Source organism: Mustela lutreola, chromosome 13, assembly GCF_030435805.1.
Source record: "Mustela lutreola isolate mMusLut2 chromosome 13, mMusLut2.pri, whole genome shotgun sequence".
Taxonomy (NCBI): Eukaryota; Metazoa; Chordata; class Mammalia; order Carnivora; family Mustelidae; genus Mustela; species Mustela lutreola.
Window position 1 is genome coordinate 19,560,235 of NC_081302.1, and position 20,715 is coordinate 19,580,949.

Genomic DNA, 20,715 nt, shown 5'->3' on the forward strand with positions numbered 1-20,715 from the left:
TCCAAATCCTAGGGATAGTCCTCTTTGTCCCATCCAATGTCACATGCAGAGCACAAATTTAAAGATACATTAGTAAGAATTTCAAGATGGTAATCACAGAGCATTAAACTCCTAAGTGGGATTTTGTATGACTGCAATAGAGACATTACCCGTGATGTGGGCTCTGTATAGTGACAAAGTAAATGGAAACCCTTTATTTTATTTATTTTTTTTAAGATTTTATTTATTTGACAGAGAGAGAGAAATCACAAGTAGGCAGAGAGGCAGGCAGAGAGAGGGGAGAAAGCGGGTTCCCTGCGGAGCAGAGAGCCCGACGTGGGGCTCGATCCCAGGACCCTGGGATCATGACATGAGCTGAAGGCAGAGGCTTTAACCCACTGAGCCACCCAGGTGCCCCGAAACCCTTTATTATTGTTCTTATTGTTTTTTAAAAATTTACTTATTTATTTGAGAAAGTGAGATAAAGAGCAGAGGGAGAGGGAAGGAATCCTTAACCAGATTCCATGCTGAGCACGGAGTCAGGTGTCGGGCTCAATCCCAGGATCCTGAGATCATGATCTGAGCTGAAATAAGGAGTCCGACACTTAACAGACTGAGCCACCCAGGTTCCCCATTTATTATTATCTAATAATGAAAGCAAATTACACACTTTCAAAGTCTGTAACAAGGCTGAATGGATGAAGTCTGATTAACTTTGTTTCTATAAATTATGTGTTTTGTACTAGGTAATTTTTTTTCCAGAAGAAACAGAATCATTTCCTCAAAATATCTGGCTCAATGGCAGAATGGTTCTATAAACTTTAGGTTTTTTATTTTCTTTAAATAATAAGGGTTTTAGAAGTACATGATACTACTCTACATAAGTAAGTTTGCATATGTATATATTGATAAATTTATTAGATATTTAACGTACTGTGGAATCATTTATACTAAATTTAAATTTAACTAAATAAATTCAGGTTTTAAACGTAATTTCATATATTTTCTCTCTCTCTTTTTTTAAGATTTTATTTATTTATTTGACAGAGATCGCAAGTAGGCAGAGAGGCAGGCAGAGAGAGGGGGAGAAGCAGGCTCCCTGCTGAGCAGAGAGCCGGTTGCAGGGCTTGATCCCAGAACTCTGAGATCATGACCTGAGCCTAAGGCAGACTTAACCCACTGAGCCACCCAGGTAACTCATATTTTCTCTTTTCTTGAATATAGAACATATGGGATCACTTATCCCATAATAGATCGTAACTTTATGTTTTCCATAATAACCTAATTCTTTAAAAATAACACTGAACTTACTGACAGTTGAAGAGAGATGTAATACACATAGTCTCTGATCCATTTCTCTCTTTCTCTCTCTCTCTCTGTTTTTGCTTATGAGACCATTTTAATCGCAAGGTGTTAACATGAAAGAGTAACATAAATTTCAGGTATCATGGAAATATGTACTGTAAATTCAGAAATAACCGGTATTTCTGAAACCAAATCAAGTGTTTTGAAGACTTCAAAGTACTAGATGGAATTCTTCAAGACCACTGATCTATTTCTTTCTCTTTGATTACCCAAAGTAGGGCTGCTACCTGGAAGGGAAGAAGGCAAATGACAAACCTAATCTCTTAACGAACTTGCTAATGATTATCCTCCTGTAAATAGGCAAAGATATTTTTTGAAATGCTTTGAAATAGTTTTTGAAATGCTTTGAGCAGGATACCCTTGGTTTAGCATTATTTATGTCAAAAAGCCTTGGATCAACAAAATTATGACATATGGCTTTCTGTACAATATTACATAAGCTCTACAACATCTGGAATATAAATAGAGCTGTTTCATAACCTATCTGCTCTGCTGTGAAGTAATAATCCATATACCTTGTTAGGGATCCCATTCATTACACTGGGCCAAAGATCATATGTCTGATACATGAAGGAAGGAATGCCTAGACCTCTTACAGGTTTCACCTGTGTCTCTTTATTGATTAGATCATTAAAACTGTTAATCTTTTTTTAAATTTTATTTAAAGTTTAATATATAGTGTACGATTAGTCTCAGAGGCAGAGTTTAGTGATTCATCAGTTGCATATAACACCCAGTGCTCAAAACTATTAATATATCTTGATGATGGTCAAGTTCTCTGATTTTTTGAGTCTGATTTGACAACCCAATCCTTTGCATTATTACAAGACATTTGAGTTTAAATACAAAGAGAAAATAAGTATCTCGAGTCCACATATTTTAAACAACATATCCAGTGAAATTTATGAATATTAAAACAATGCTGCTTGAGATTAAACCATTTACCTAGAAAAAGAGGAGAAGAAATTCTTGGTGTTGATGTACGCAATTATATGTATTTAAAACATTTTAGAAGCTATCAATTTCTTGGTCCGTCGACCTTAACAGCAACCGATAAAAATGTTCTTGTTTTTTACATCTTTAATTTGGAAAGCAGAGAAGCATTATGTTTTGCAGATTTTATAGCACCTGTCACTCACATCAGGCTTGTAAGTTTGTTTTCCATAGTGCATTTTACCCATAGTGAAGTTTTTGTCACAAATCTTGATCTTTAATAAGTAAATTCATGAAGCTTATAACTGGCACAGTACACACAATTGTAACACTGATTTCACTTAATCTTTAACCTGACATATTGTAGGTTTTACAGTAGCAGTGCTCATATTGAGACTCCATCTGTTAATGGCAGGAAACAGCATTGCTATACTCCAGGAAGCTGCCAAAAAGTGTAAATGACTTGATATGCCGCTAACTGCGGAGTTCAAATATACTCAATGATGCTCTTTTTGTATTTACTGTTTACATGGGAATCACCTTTGAATGCAACAACTAAAAAGAATCCCTGTAGATCAGACTTCTTAAGACATGATAGAGACAATAATAAATTATATCTGTTACTTTTAGTGTGCAAAAATTCCTGTAGCATCTCTCAGAGAAGTACTTCGGCATCCTGACAGAACTATTAAACCTATTAGTTCATATCAGTGAGCTAAGTTAAGGTGCCAAATGTTTTCTTGAGCTGTACCAGAAAATGCATCCTTCAAGTCACACTACCTTGATTATATTAGTTACAGGGCTTTAAATAATCCTTCCAGGCAGGCCAAAATGGAATAATGTGTGCATTCAAAAGTAATTTATTTCTTGGAAAGTCTTTGAGAAAAGCAAAAGACACTTGCTCATAATAAACAGTGTAGAGTTTCCTGAACAAACATAGTCTTTTTCCAGGTTAGATTAATAAATATTCATTTGGCACCTACTGTGTGCCAGGAAATTTGCTGAGTGCTTTGTCTACAGATACTACAAAATATATTTTTTGCCTTCAAATAGCACACTGATTAGGTATTGAGAATGCTACGTTAGCATGTAACTAAAAAGCATTCCATTAAACAGAGATGTGAAAATGGAAGGGCAGGGAGGAGGGGGAAGTGAGAAAGAAAGAGAGAGAAAAGAGGGAGGGAGGGAAGGGAGGGAGGAGGGGAAGATGGCAGGTTAGGATAATGAAGAGTGCAGAGATTTTTCCGTGAAACTAGTTTAAATAAAAACAGCCTTCTATATATAAACAGTTGAAAGATTTGAGAAAGTTCTAGAATTGCTGTAATTTTGTTTTCTATCTGTGAAGTGGGATATATTTATACATACAGAATAGATTCATTATAGGGATTAAATGAGATGTGCAAATTTGTAAAATTTCATAACAGAAGGAAATTTAATGAGCTCTTTAAAGTCAGAAGAAGCTTCGGGTGAAATATGATGTTTGACCTAGGTTTGAATACTAGATGTATGAGTTCCAGTGCTAAGAGAAATTGCCACAAACTGGACAACTTAAACAACAAATATTTATTACTCCCAGTTCTGAAATTTGGAAGTCCAAGATCAGGGTGCCTGCAGATCCAGTGTCTGATGAGGACCCACTTCCTCGTTTTCATCTAGCCTTTCTTCCTTGTATTCTCACGTGGTGGAGAGCCGGGAGAAGGAGCAGCCTTTCACATCTCTTCTTATAAGGATCCCATTCATGTGGGTTTTAGCTTCATAATCAATTATTATTTCAAAGGCACCACCTCCAATATCACATTGTAGTTAGGATTTCAACCTACAAAGTTTGAGACAACACATTTCGGTTCCTAACACTAGGTATGGCTTAATGGGTGGAAGAGGAAGACAACTAATGTAAAAGAAACACAGACTCCTAAAATAGCATCCTGTTTCTGGAGAGTAGAAAATACTATTCCGTGTCTCAGTACTGGCATGGGTCAGCCCTGAATTCTAGAACAGAATGGTGAGAATGCAAGTAGAAAAGGATCAACAAAATAGTAGTTCCATAAATTGTAGGTAATCTTTTCTATGGATAGGGCCATTTCTTATTTCTTAAAGAGTTAACCAAATCAGATCAAAACCTGTGTTTTGATTCTATAATAAAATGATCAGGCATCAATATTAAATTCTTTGGAAATACACTTACTATGAATATAAGGTTGGCTCTTTCTTCAATGAGTGAATTCAGGTTTAAGAGGCTTTTTATCAATGACAATGTAAGGGAATAATGAGACGTCCCTTTACTGCAGTCCATCCTATGAGGAAAATATGAATGGTCATATCACAGGTGATATTTTGGAGTGGTAGTGGCTTACAACATTGGAGGATAGGCTGGGGACATATTTAAGCACTGGTTTTCATCAAGCAAATAAATGGATATACATCATCTACCCAGTTAACTTTCCTGTAGTTATGAGATGGTCTCTTGAAAACAAAGTGGCTCTTGGGGGCAAATAGAATAAGAGCATAATTTGAAATGAATTAGAGTTACTATAAAAATGAAAAAAAAAAAAAAAAAAGAACAAAAAGCCTCAACAGAAAAGAAGACCGAAATTGAAACTGTACTTCCAATGTTTTGTGCTTATTCAATCACAGGGAGGTATGAAGTTTCTGTCCTATAACATAAGATTTTATAGGACTCTTCAATTATTATTTACAATGTTGAAATTTAATGTATTGATACATTAATAATGTATCATAATGAAAGAATATAATGAAATGCATAATGAAAGAACAAGTGAAGTATGTGATTTTGTTATTTCTGTTTGGATAAAATGATTAATTGAAGGCATTAGTACTAGTTTTAAAAACTAGAAGAAATAAGGAATGATGATGAAAGAATGCTTCATATTTTGATATTATTTCATCTTTTTCAGGAAAAAAAAGCAAAAATGAGATTTATAATAAAATTCAGATAATCCTTTCAGTATTTTTATGATAGTAAAGATAATGATAACTACAATAACAGGGTAAACATTTACTTGTGTGCTATTGAATTTGAATTATTTAATTTTGATTTTTGCTAATTGACATATTTTGAAAGTGAAGTTAAACTAAGATGAGAATAGAATGAGTCTAAACTTGTGAAATAAATCTCCTAAAAAGAGAATTCTCTGCCGTGTCCAATTTGTATTAATATTTATTCTTTCTAACATGTATCTTATAGGAAACACATTTAATTTTTTTTTTAAATTTTTTAAAGGTGTATATAGTGGACACAATGTTATGTTAGTTTTAGGTGCAAAATGTAGTGATTCAATTTCTCTATACATTATAATGTGCTCACTGCAAGTGTAGCTACCATCTGTCACCATAAAATGTTATTACAATATCATTGACAAATATTCCCTATACTGTGCTTTTTATTTCCATGGCTTATTGTTGTTATTGTTCTTGTTGTTGTTGTTATTATTATTTATGCAGGGCTTGAACTCACGACCCTGAGATCAAGACCTGAGCTGAAATCGAAAGTCTGATTCACAACCTATTGAGCCACCCAGGCACCCTTCCCATGACTTAGTTATTCTGCAACTGGAAGCCTATATTTCCTTCCCCTCCTCACCCATTTTGTCCATCCCCATAACTTCCTCCCCCTTTCCCTGCAACCATTAATTTGTCTTCTGTAATTATATGTTTGATTCTGCTTTTGGCTTATCCGTTCATTCGTTTGTCTTTTAGATTCCACATATGAGTGAAATCATACAGTATTGGTCTTTCTCAGTCTGATTTATTTCACTTAGTGCAATACCCTCTAGGTCCATCCATATTATGGCAGATGGCAAGAACTCATCCTTTTTTATGTCTGTATAAAATTCCACTTCATATGGAATTCTATATATATTCTTTCATCTTTCAATGGACATTATGTTGCTTCCATATCTTTGCTATTGTAAAGAATGCTGTGATACATATAGGGCATATGTATTCCTTTGAATTAGTGATTTTGTGTTCATTGGATAAATACCCAGTAGAACAATTGCTGGATTATAGGCTAGTTCTATGTTTAATTTTTTGTGGAACTCCCATGCTGTTTTTCACAGTGGCTGTGCCAATATACATTCCTGCCAACAGTGCATGAGGGTTCCTTGTTCTCCACATCTTGCCAACACTTTTTATTTCTTGTGTTTTTCTTGTGTTTTATCCATTCTGATAGGAGTCAGTGGTTTTGTTTGCATTTCCCTGATGATTAATGATGCTGAGCATCTTTTCATGTGACTGTTGGCCGTCTGTATGTCTTCTTTGGAAAAAATGTCTATTCAGGTATTTTGTCCATTAAAAATCAATTGGATTGGATTATTTGGGATTTTTTTTTTTTGTGTATTGAGTTGTATAAGCTCTCTATATATTTTGAATATTAACTCCTTATCAGATATATCATTTGTATTCAACAATATATTAGAGGAATCATTCACCATGATCAAGTGGCATTTATTTCTGGGATATAAGTGTGGTTCAATATTTGCAAATCAGTCATTGCAATATACTACATCGATAAAGCAAAGAATAAAAATCATATAATTACCTCAATAGATGCAGAAAAACCATTTGACAAAATTCAACATCTGTTCTTCATAAAAATTCACAACAAAGTAGGTTTAGAGGGAACATAACTCTATCTAATATCATACTCAATGGTGAAAAACAGAGCTTTTACTTTAAGATAAGGAACAAGACAAGGAAGTCAACTCTCACTACTTTTATTCAACATAGTACTGGAAGTCATAGCCATAGCAATCAGACAAGAAAAAAAAAAAAATAAGAGGCATCCATATTGGTAAGGAAGAAGTTAAACCTTCACTATGTACAGATAACATTAAATTATATGGAGAAAACCCTAAAGATTCAATCAGAAAACTAATAGAAGTAATAAAGGAATTCAGTAAAGTTGCAGGATATGAAATACCCAGAAGTTGTAGCATTTCTCTACACTAATAACAAAATAGCAGAAAGAGAAGAAAGTTATTCCATTTATTATTACACCTGAAAGAATAAAATACACTTTGATAACATGTTAAATTTGGAATTCAATAAAAATATATATGGTCAGTATTTTAAAAATACAAAACAAATTAATTTTACATCAATATTCCATAAAGTTATTTTGGTTTAATTATAAATTTATTTATGAATACATAGATATAGTTCTCTTTTACAAGGCACCTTTAATTAATTGCTTTGAAAAGGCTATTCACTTTATAGAATGATAGCTGAACTGTCAAATTAATTTTACTGATTCAAACGTTTGCAGCTTTCATTTTTGTCAATTAGTGAAAACTTCCTATTTATCATGAATTTTAAATTCTATGTAAAGCCCTGATATATTTTTAATAGCAAACTACATTCCAAAATTATTGTATTAAATTCATTCAGCATTATCTATCATATTCCTTCAGATATATGAAAATTAGTGAATTGTTTCTTTAATTTTCTATACTTAATTGCAGACCTGTTTAACTCAAAGGACTACTGATTAGAGTGAGAGAGTATATTTCTAGAAGAACTGACAATTATTAACTCACTCATGTATTCTTTCATTCACAAATAAAGTACACAACATTGAAGTGAAAAATACATTGTCCCTGACTTCAGAAAAGTATATGAATATATTATATACATTTATTTGGTTGTGTAACTTAAATGTTTTTAAGTATGTAAATCTTTATTCTTCTAACGTTAAGAAAGTAAGACAGTGTATGGATTTATTCCCAAGATGTTCATGGCCTTCTATCTCTGCAACTCCCTTGTTTTTTGTGTCCTTTGGATGCTACTACTGTATGGCACCATCTCCTAGATATTCATACCAGAGTCTTATAGTTCCTGTATGCTTTCTATCCAGTAATTTCCCTCTGAACCTGTCTGGTTGGAACCCACCAATTCTTGGCATCTATAGATTAGGTCACATTCGGTTTTGGGACTATAATAGGCTTGCTTTTTACATTAATATCACAATTATAAAAGTTGAAGTGTATATCAAAAATAACATCTTACCAGTATAAGGTAAAATAAGTGAAATTTAAAGACATTAATTTTGAGTGTGTTTAGTTTTGTAAGAAAGCTCCAAACTGTCTTTCAACGTAGCTGTATCATTTTGCATTCTAAATAGCAATGAATGAAAATTTTTGTTGCTCTTCATTTTGCCAGCATTTGGCCAGTATTTCTTATTTTGGCTCTCCTAATAGCTAATGGCTATATAATTGTTGTTTTAATTTGCATTTTCCGGATGACCCCATGATATGGAACATCTTTTCATATGATTATTTGTCATCTTTTTGCTTAGATTTCTTTTTTTTAATTTTTAATTTTTTATAAACATATAATATATTTTTATCCCCAGGGGTACAGGTCTGTGAATCACCAGGTTTACACAGTTTACACAGCACTCACCAAAGCACATACCCTCCCCAATGTCCATAACCCCACCCTCCTTTTTTCCAACCCCCCTCCCCCCAGCAACCCTCAGTTTGTTTTGTGAGATTAAGAGTCACTTATGGTTTGTCTCTCTCCTAATCCCATCTTGTTTCATTGATTCTTCTCCTACCCCCTTAAGCCCCCATGTTGCATCACCACTTCCTCATATCAGGGAGATCATATGATAGTTGTCTTTCTCTGCTTGAATTATTTCGCTAAGCATGATATGCTCTAGTTCCATCCACATTGTCACAAATGGCAAGATATCATTTCTTTTGATGGCTGCATAGTATTCCATTGTGTATATATACCACATCTTCTTGATCCATTCATCTGTTGATGGACATCTAGGTTCTTTCCATAGTTTGGCTATTGTGGACATTGCTGCTATAAACATTCGGGTGCACGTGCCCCTTCGGATCACTACGTTTGTATCTTTAGGGTAAATACCCAATAGTGCAATTGCTGGGTCATAGGGCAATTCTATTTTCAACATTTTGAGGAACTCCATGCTGTTTTCCAGAGTGGTTGCACCAGCTTGCATTGCCACCAACAGTGTAGGAGGGTTCCCCTTTCTCTGCATCCTCGCCAGCATCTGTCATTCCCTGACTTGTTAATTTTAACCATTCTGACTGGTGTGAGGTGATATCTCATTGTGGTTTTGATTTGTATTTCCCTGATGCTGAGTGATATGGAGCACTTTTTCATGTGTCTGTTGGCCATCTGGATGTCTTCTTTGCAGAAATGTCTGTTCATGTCCTCTGCCCATTTCTTGATTGGATTATTTGTTCTTTGGGTGTTGAGTTTGCTAAGTTCTTTATAGATTTTGGACACTAGTCCTTTATCTGATATGTCGTTTGCAAATATCTTCTCCCATTCTGTCAGTTGTCTTTTGGTTTTGTTAACTTTTTCCTTTGCTGTGCAAAAGCTATTGATCTTGATAAAATCCCAATAGTTCATTTTTGCCCTTGCTTCCCTTGCCTTTGGCGATGTTCCTAGGAAGAATTTGTTGCAGCTGAGGTTGAAGAGGTTGCTGCCTGTGTTCTCCTCAAGGATTTTGATGGATTCCTTTCTCACATTGAGGTCCTTCATCCATTTGGAGTCTGTTTTCGTGTGTGGTATAAGGGAATGGTCCAATTTCATTTTTCTGCATGTGGCTGTCCAATTTTCCCAACACCATTTATTGAAGAGACTGTCTTTTTTTCCATTGGACATTTTTTCCTGCTTTGTTGAAGATTAGTTGACCATAGAGTTGAGGGTCTATTTCTGGGCTCTCTATTCTGTTCCATTGATCTATGTGTCTGTTTTTGTGCCAGTACTATGCTGTCTTGATGATGACAGCTTTGTAATAGAGCCTGAAGTCTGGAATTGTGATGCCACCAACTTTGGCTTTCTTTTTCAATATTCCTTTGGCTAATTTGAAGTCTTTTCTGGTTCCTCTATCCTTCATCTTTAGCAGTGTCTTTTCTTGCCCAGCAAAACTGAAATATTTGTAAATAAAGATGAATGTTTCCCAAATAATAATGATCACTCACTCTGCAACTTTTTCATGCTAGACACATGACATTTTATTTTCTAATTATTTTTGACATTTTAGTTTGTTTAGTCTTGAAATCAACTGTAATGTACTTACTATGATCCCTTATTTACAGTGGTAAAATGAGGCAGAGAGCAAAAGAATTTATCCCATCTCAGAAATGGTAAGCACCAGAAATGGATTGATAGCCACACAGTATATCTCCAGACTCTAAATGCTTAACCACTATTCTCTGTTTCCATGTCATTAAAACTAAGAGTGGTTTTAACATGATTCTTTCTATTGTTTTGAGAAAATTAACTCAGATTTTTTTTAAGATTTTATTTATTTGACAGAGAGATCACAAGTAGGCAGAGAGGCAGGCAGAGAGAAAGGAGGTAAATGTAAAAGTAACATTTAACCATGTCACTCAGACTCACATAAAATTCCCTATGCTTTTTATATAGTGGGAGAAAAAGTATAATGGAACATTGTATTTAAAATTAAATATGTAAAGCAATGCCCAAACATTATTTTCTTATTTAAATTAAATCATCATGTAAAGAAACTTAATCTAAAACGTATTCCATTATATCAGACTTGCACGTAAAAAGCTAAGAAATTATATGTTATGGTGCTGGACCATCAGATTCAACTAATTTTTTCTACCCTAAGAAAATTGGCCACAGGTCTAAGGCTCCATCCGTTTTTTCATCCATTGCATTAATCATGTAATCTCTGTATTAATTTTTAGTTATCCTAGTGTAAAAAGAGAAAGCTAGACTTAAATATTTGGGGAAAAAAATTTAAAGAAACAAACTTTCTGTGCAAAATAAAATAATCAAAATAACTTTTTTTTTTTTTTAGCAGACACATACAAGAATTGGTGGTATTACTAACAAGAGAAGTGACAGACTTTAATTATCAAGATTTGGAAGAATAACAGTGATGAATTTGTATAACTCCTTAAAATTTATGGAGCACTTTCTCATATATTATCTCATTTTACGTAATCCTTACAACTGTCATAGAGATCAGCCAGACACATTTTAACAATGAACTAGTGCAGCTCTTATAAAAATTGGGACAATAGTTTTTTCTAGTTTTCCTAACCCAAGGTCTGTTAAGACTAAACAGGATCCTGATCCCAAGTAGAATTAGGAAAGGGTAGCTCTTCATAGTTAGGTGCCAAATTTACCTGTATGAATCTTTTAGTTTTGGAAATTTATGTTTTCTATGTACTCCATATTCTTTATTCTTCAGTTTCCATGGTGCTACAGCAACCAGTTAAGCCTGCTGTTACTATGGAAACAATAGTGTCTTTCCATTTCATACATTTTGGTACATTCTTCAGATATTTCCTCCACTTGTACATTCATTTTTGTTCTACAAATATGTAATTAAAAATTGCAACAGTGCTTAAGAAAGCAACTGAGACGAACTACTTATACTTTTAGGATAATGGAGAATTAATAATGAGTCATAATAAATGAATGAATATATACATATACATTGAGTCATCTTGGTATTTAATCTAAAATTATCAGCTTACTCCTTGTACATTCTTTGAAGACAGAATCTGTTTAGTTGAAATATTTTATGAAAAATTATTACATTTTATTCCTGGTGCTGCCAAAATAAAATGAACAAAAATATTCTTACTGGCAATACAAGAAGGAAAATATATTGCAATAATGCATGTGATACTTATTCTTTCAAAGGAATAAACTATTTTAGTCACTGGGTCAGCTCCAAGCATTCTTTGTACCATGGGAAAGCTAGTGAGAAATTAGAATACATACATTTTCTACAGTATAATTTCATTTTGAGGATTTCTGAAAAATACTTATTTTTTTGCTACTATTGGCATTATGTTTTGAGTTGTAACAGCTCCACCACATTCATACACTTCCCACTCCCCTCAACATACACACCAAAGGACATGCTCTTTCTGAAATTATAATCCTTTACCACTCCCAAAGAAATTCCATTCTGACTAGGGTAAAGCATTTTTTTTTTTTTAAGGGGAAACTTAAACTCAAAATCTGTAGTGAAGTCCATTGTCTGATAAAATAATCCTTCTATTCATGCTTGCTATATTTGGGAGCTAGAATCAGTTTAGAAATGTTTACAAATGTTGACATGTTTATAGATGGAATGATATTTATTATTTCATAATCTAAAGTGTTTTTAATATATATTTAAAATTGTTCAAACATGCATGTAATACTAAATATTTTACCTTTTACATTATATTTTACTACCTAAAATTGATTTTTATAAACAATTTATTTTAAAGAATTTTAGATTCGTAGGAAGGTGTGAAGAAATTTAAGGGAAATCCTATGCACCCTTCACTTAACTTCTTTCAGTGGTAGTGTCTTACCTATGATAATACAATTATCAAAGCCAGAAAATTGACCTTGATATAAAATTTATTTAGAATTATTTATATTTCACCAGTTGTACATGCATTTGCTGTGCATGGATGTGTGTGTAGTTCTATGTAACTTTATTCCATGTATAGCTTCCTACAATTACCACAAAACTCAAGAACAGAAGAATTTTACCATTACTGTAAGACTTGGTCCTACTATCCCTTTATAGTCACACTGACTCTGCCCCTCTAAAACCCTAAAGCTAAAAACCACTAATATGTTCTTCATTTTTAGAATTATGTTATTTATTGAAAGTTATATGCAACTATGCAGTCTGTGTCATTTTTGACATTGGCTTTTATTCAGGTTTTATGAATATCCATGCATAACTTTTTGTCTGAAAATAAGTTTTTATTTATTTGGGATATATGCCTAAAAGTAGAATTTCTCAGTTGTACAGTATGTATGGTGCTAGCTATAGGTTGTTTGTACATGCTCCTTGTGAGATAGAGAAAATATCTACTCTATTCTCATGTTCTGAAGGTATTTATAAATGAATATTGATATAGTAAATTACATTTATTATTTTTCAAATATTAAATCAATCCTGCATATCTGAAGTAAAGCCAACATAGTCTTGTTGTACTATTCTTTTTATACATTGCTGAACTCAAATGCTCAAATTTTGTTGAGGGTTTTTGAATCTAAATTCATGAGAGATCAGTTTCATTTTATTCTACTGTCTTGTTTGATTGTGGTATAAAGCTAATGCTGGCCTCATAAATTTGTTGTGATAAAATGACTTTTAAGTGATTTGATTTTCATCTCTGAATCATCAAATGAGTAGATTGGATTTGATTTAAAATTGCTGCTCTTTTTTGTATTTAACTTATCTTTTCATTTTATAGCAATTGTGCATTTTATAACTTCACATTTTCCTAAAACTATAATGTATTTAACATATTTAACACACTCCATTATTAACAAATACAGCTTTTATTCTATATTCTATACTCTGATGTGCACATAAAGTGATGACTATACTCTTACCTTGTATAATTGTGAAGTGATTTTGCATATAAGGCTGATTTCGTGGCAATACTGTTTGCTGGAGTAAACCCAATCTGAATTGTGAGAGGGTTTCCTCTTCTTTTCTTGCCTTATTTTTTATATATTGTTCTGCCACTCATATAAGATTTTTTTCAATATACAGATCTTCCTGGACTTATAATACGGTTCTATCACAATAAATCCATTGTAAATTGAAAAATATCATCAGTCAAAAATGGATTGTTTTTTATTAAATAAATTCTCTCTCCAAAATGGAGTTCAGTCTTACAAACCTGATGTCTAGAACCACATTCTCTACTAACTGAGCCATCCAGGCATCCCCCAAAATGCATTTAATATGCCTATCCTACCAAACATTACAGCCTAGCCTAGTCTAAATTAAACATGCTCAGAACACTTACATTAGCCTACAGTTGGACAAAATCATCTAACATAAAGTCTATTTTGTAATAAAACGTTGACTCTCTCATATAGTTATTGAATACTGCACTTCAAGTCAAAACAGAATGACTATATAGATACAGAGTGATTGTAAGTATCTCAGTTGTTTGCCCTCATGATCAGGAAGCTGCCTGGGAGCCCTGGCTCACTGCCACTGCCCTGCATCACGAGTCTTTATGGTGTATCACTAGCCCAGGAAAAGAGTAAAACTTTAAATGTGATGTGCAGGTTCTTTTGAATGCATATTTCTTTTGAACCATTGTAAAGTTAAAAAATCCTAAATTGGATTAGAATAGTTGGGGACCATCTGTATTAAAAGTTATTGCAAGTTACATTTATTAAAAAATTTTAGTTAACTAACTGAAATTTAATAAAAACTTTAAAAAATCAAGATGATTTTGGGTTTTTTTGCCAGTCTTTCAATATATTTTTAAATTTAAAATATTAACAATAGTCATTTTACCTGCATTACACACTCCTGCATGAAAGAATACTCTCATGTTATATATAATTATTTATATATTGCCTGAAAGAAATTATTAGATGAATATGAATTTGAAGGAGTGAAAAAATGTAAGAATATATTCCAGAAATTGTGCTATTTCTGTATATTATTGATCAATTATTTTATTTTAAAGCAATAACTTGGGCAGTGATATAAGTTTATTTTAATAATTATTATTTTAGGGTCCACTTTTTTCTTTTTTTTTCTTTTCATGTTCTGATGTGTGGACAAATTTGCAAATTAAATGGTTTCTGAAAGACTATATTTAAATAAGAGTAAGTATACCAGGTGAATCATATGTAGTAACTGTTCCCCACATGAATGTCTTAATGAACTTCAATAGCGGAGATCTTAGAGAGGAATCTTCCCATGTTTCTTGCTTAATTTTAATTGTTTGGCAATAAATTCAGGACGCTCAGTCTTTCCCTACTCTTTTTCACCCCAAACCTTTTTATTGAGGCTGTTGTGACACGATGCCATCAGTTTATTTTCTGGGAAACTTGTGTGGACAATCTAGTTTTAGTCCTGATTGTCTTCCCTTCCTCCACTGATTCTTTCTTTAGCCCAGCAGAAGAACGAGGGAAGCAGGAGGAAAGGACGCTTTTTCCTTTAGTGAACTTTTTCCTTCCTTCCTTCCTTCCTTCCTTCCTTCCTTCCTTCCTTCCTTCCTTCCCTCCATCCCTCCCTCTTTTCTTTTCTTTCTTTGTGTCCCCTCCGTCCTTCCCTTTCTTCCTCTCTTCCTCTTTTCTTTCTTGTGTTTTTTATTGATTAGCTTTATACCTGGCACAGTGCATTTGAGATATATACTTCGGAAGATTAAGAGCTCTTTTCCCCTTGCTTTTGCTGTTAACCTCTTTCACTGGTGTAATGGATGTTTCCTATCTAGAGGCACAAATCCAGTAAGGGGTGTGTGTGTGTGTGTGTGTGTGTGTGTGCATGCGTACACACTCGTGCATGTGCACCTGCGTGCATAAACGTGGGGGGCACCCAATGAGCCATAGACATTGGATCATCTATAATTAATTTTATAAGCATGCCTGATATACTGCTTCATATTCTCTTGTAGATAAAAATAGAGGTTATAAATAAATTCTTAATTGTGGTCTTGTCTTGGTATTTTTAACACACAAAAAATGAAAATGTTAACTCTGAAAGACTAAGCCTGTAGGATGAAATGACAACCATTCATAGATTAAACACTGTTCTATACCATAATTTTTCTTAGTTAACTTTTCTATTCCTCATTTTCATTATCTGTAAAATCTATATAGTGTAAAATCTATACCTACTTTATAACCTCCTGGTAAAAATATGTTAATGCATGTGAAATATTATTAAAAAAATCTTAATATTTTGAAACTACTGTTATTATAGGGGGTATAAACCTGAATCCACAAACTGAGCTGTGCAGAAATGTCACTTTACTTTACATTCTTTAGGTCATGTTGAATCAAAATCTAAACCACTATTTTGCCAGGACTATGAGAAATACAACTTCAGGCACTGGAGATTCTTCCTTTCCTCTAGAACTGTACAAAGATCTTTGGAAGAAGAATATTAGAGCAAAAAAAGAAACTGGTTTCTCTGGTCTTTGGTGCACATTTTGATTATGGGAGTGTGTGTTGCTCAATGTCACATAGTTCCTCGAGTATATCTGATCTTTTTTTTCTGTGCTAGGCTGGTGTCTTGGGATTACTTGACATTACTGGGCATCCTTCATTGAAGAGCTTTCTTGTATTTTTTGTTTGTTTTAAATTAGGTCTTCTATTTGCCCACTGCATTACAGATCCTATCACTTTCCTGGAGTACAATAAAATACCCAAGGTCTAGTCATCATTTCTTACGGAGCCCCAGAACTGCATTTCCTATACAGTGTGGGGAAATCTTAACTTTCCCTTCTTTCTCTGCTTCTGCCTCTCTTCTCAAATGGGTACCCGCCCCCTTCCTTTGCTCCTAGTATAAACTTTTTATATAGTTTAGGGTTTGAGGCAGGGAAAAGCCAGTTTCAGGTGAATTCTGCATCAAGTCAATCAGGACTAACTTCCTGAGGTAATAAAGCCAACAGTTTTCATGGTGACTCAGATAAATAGGAAAATGTGGCAGAAATTAGACATCAATTATTATCTTAAGAAATTAACTTTTCCTGCTTTAATTATCATAATTACATAATAAAGAGAGGACTTTCATTTTTGTTTTTAACTTCTTACAAAGGACCATGAAAGCAAAGTGCACCAAAGTGAAACAGTTATGGAAGATTTTATGTGAGTCTATCATAATAGGGAATAGAGACCAGACACAGTCTGAATTCAGCTTTGCTAAAACAAAGAGAGTGGAAGAGTTTTTAAGAACTGGGGTACAGAGAGGCATCTGGGTGGCACAGTCAGTTAAGCGTGTGACCCTTGGTTTTGGCTCAGGTCATGATCTCATGATTTGGGACTGAGTCCTGCATAAAGGCTACCTGTTCCACACAGAGACTGCTTGGATATCCCTCCTCCCTCTCCTCCTCTGGCTCGTTCTCTCTCTCTCTCTCTCTCATTCTTTTAAATAAATAAATATTTAAAAAAAAAATAAGTGAGGTGCAGAAATCATAGACCATCTGATTTTGCTAATTGGCTTTATCTGAAAGAAAATAAACTTTCTTCTAACTTCATGACAGGAAGTAATTTTATAAGTTGGAGATAGGTGCCCAGTGAAGATTGGGAGATAGCAGCTCTATCTTCCTTCATGTTTACACTTCAAAGCACTGCCTCCTGGGCCCTTGAGAAAGACATTCTTGAGTTATAAAACTGGCAAGAGTTTTTTTAAAAGGATTTATCTTTCAAAGGATCAGAGAATGTGCAATTACAAGTTTGCTAAAGAAAATGCTCTAAGAAAAGGGAGGCCAGGGCCTAAAGTCTAGAAGAAACCTGTCTAAATTTAGTCAAGCTCAGGGAAATCTTTAGACTATCTTGGTCAGGGCCTTGTGAAAATCTTGTCTCATGTGATTAAGAAAAATACCTCTTTTTGGTTTGCCCCAGACTGTCTTTTTTCCACCACTTTTTCTGCTCTTCTTTATATACCCCATGAAATTCCTAACACAGGTCAAGAGCCTTTGTCATGCCAGTGCCTTGTTGCAGATAACTTACTGTTTGGTAAAACTTACTTATCTCTTCCCTGCAGTTGACTTTACTGTAAAGATGAGCATTTCCTCATTGTATTAGAAAAGGTTACTTCCTCCAAAAATCACACTATTGCTGGTTATTTATTACCCTGGGGGGTGACCTTTTGCTGGCTGTGACTGAACTGCTGTAGTTCTCTGTGCTGATCTAATGTCAGTGTTCTGTATCCTGGCCAGCTCTTCTCTGTTACCTGGGCTAAATAAACACTGTTCTGTCCCTTTTGCTGTGGGGGCTTTTATCTTCTTTCTTTTTGCTGTAAAGAAAGAATTCCAGGTTAAGACCTGAGAAGAGAATGAATCATTGATGCTTTGATGGTTCTTGACCATAGTCACTAGACCATTCTCCACTATAGAGGCAGTTGGTCTTCATATTTAGGCCACAATTGTCCACTGACATGGAAGCTGTAGATTTTTTTTTTTAGTAGGAAATGCCATTCAGAAAAAGGAGAAAGAACTCTTGAAAAAAGTGTGACTGTTAAAGTTCCAGAAACCCGTGGCAGAGATGACATAACTTATTACTTAGAAGTAGAAAGTGAAAGAAAGAAATACTCAGAACCAGTTCTTATTTCTTTTGCTCCTCATCAAAAGTTTCTTTTTGGCAACTGGGCCAGTTTCGTGGTATGATCTCTATCACCACAATTTTGTTAATTTTTCTTTAGACCCAAGTCTTTGCTATTCTTTCTTTCCTAGGCAAATCTCAATTTTTAAAGACTTGTTTCAGCTTATAATCTAATTGAAACCTGCCTTTAACATCAATAATGTTTTCTTTCATGGAATACTAAGAACTATTTAAAGAGTATTCAATCCACTTGGAAATATTCATGTAGATCAGAGATAGACTAACTGTACCCCATGGGTGAAATCCATACTATATTAAAGTCTTATTGAAACACAGCATACTTATTTTTTAATGTTACTTCTTAAAACACTTAATTGGGCAATTACTGATATGTAAAAAGTTATACATATTCACTATACATGACTCTATCAATTTGGGGATAAGTACGCTCCTGTGAAACCATCACTATCAATAAGCCCACAGACAGATTCATCACATCCCAAAGTTCCCTCCTGCGATGTTTCCCATTACTATGTTTTGTGTATGTGTGATAAGAATACTTAACATAAGTTCTACTTAATTAAGAAATTAAGACCACACCTATTTTCAAAATATTGTCTATAGCTGCTCTTATGTTAACAGTAGCAGAGTCATGTAGTTGTAACAGAGACCAGATGGCTCAAAGAGCTGAAAATACTTACTTTGTTTTTTTAAGCCCTTTTAAGAAAACCCTTAATATTGAGAACTGTTTCAATTTTTCCTTTAAAGATACATATCCTCTGGTGAATTGTGTAGATAGTACTTTAGATTTCCTTGAATCTTTCTATAGCTCACATAGCTCCTAGTCTAGGACAAGATAGTGTCTCAAGGAAATGCATTTTTTTGTACAAGTGTAAATTTAGATGAAAAATGCAATTATATTTGTTATGATTAAAAGATAAGGAAACTATAACTGTCAAATATATTTTTAGCATTAAAACTTGTACTATGATAGCTTTATTTTGGTTTTATAATATAGTACAGAATTAAAAGAAACAAAAAATTAAATATAAAAATAACACAATTTTGTGCTGTTAGACATTCCTTGAACACAGAAGACTAGGTTTGTTCAGTAACAAAATCTGTATCAGTCCTTGTCCCTTTAAATATGATAGATCCATTCATATTTCTCCTAGGGTTTTTTCAATTTTTTTTTGCAATCTGACAGTCTAAATTATAGTCAGGAAAATATTTACCAATTGCATAGAAATATTATAATACTTTATAAAATGTTTCTCAACTAAATATAGAATTATTTTCTTATCATAGAAATGTCCTCCTGAACTTTTCTTTAATTCAAAGGTTTTATTTCAAATAAGTAGCTTTGGGGAAGGAATTCCACATGATTTTGGGTAAAAAGTCTGCGATTGTTCAGGCTTCCATTTTTTTGAGACTGCTTCAAATAGGAGATTTCTTCAATAGGATTTAGCTGAATTTTAGGGCTTAAGAGTCTATTGAATTATTTTAAAAAAACATGACTTCTTTCTCTCTGCTAATATGGTACATTAATCTCTGATATTGAATACACTTTATACTTTCCAACACGTTTACTTTCCTCGCATAATTTTATCTAATTAGAAAAAAATGTTTATCTCAGTAAACCCAAGTCCTCCCCTATTTAAAAAAAAAAAAAAAAAAAGATTTATTTATTTATTTAAGAGAGAGAGAGAAAACACACCACAGGGCAGGTGGGAGAGAGAGAGAATCTAAAGCAGACTCCCTGCTGAGCATGGTGCTTGAGGTGGTGGACTTGATCCCATTATCCTGAGATCCTGACCTGAGCCAAAATTGAGAGTCACATGCTTAACTGACTGAGGCACCCAGGTGCTCCCAAGTCCTCTACTCTTAATCAGTAATTAACTTCAGTCTTACCTTTACGAGTCCAGCCAGAACTCTGAATCCCACGTCTGAAAAACATGGCTGTATTGTCAGAAGGAATGCAAGTTGTTGGTCTTAACCAACAAAAGACATAAAGTTCCAAAGCTGCTGAAAGCTATTCTAAAAACATGTGACCTCACTTGAAATCATATGACTGTGAGGTTTCTGCTGAAGCATCTGTATAACTATTATAGGGTCTTGGACTGAATTTAATCTTTTTAATTCTAATTTTCACTACTATAATTGTCCCTGATAGTTAATTAACTAGAGAATCAATCTTTCAACTAGCTTCACAATGGACTAGAACTCTTAGTTCTAAGAATCCAGTGGCTATCTTGTTTAAACCTTTCAGAGGCACTCTTAGTTCCATACTTTCTACATTTCCCAAATCTTTCTAGATATTGTCTTCTAGTCTTGAATTGTAAGAATCCTGTGTTACTCTCAACT

General features: G+C 33.7%; 1 long non-coding RNA gene across 1 annotated transcript; it reads right to left on the bottom strand.

The window, feature by feature from the left end:
• Window positions 1-3,853: 3,853 nt before the first annotated feature.
• On the bottom strand, window positions 3,854-20,376 carry LOC131813869 (uncharacterized). Its single transcript, XR_009347019.1, has 3 exons — window positions 20,263-20,376; window positions 4,463-4,571; window positions 3,854-4,093 (listed from the first exon to the last, which is right to left on the bottom strand). It is a non-coding gene; the product is annotated as an uncharacterized LOC131813869 (long non-coding RNA).
• Window positions 20,377-20,715: the final 339 nt, after the last annotated feature.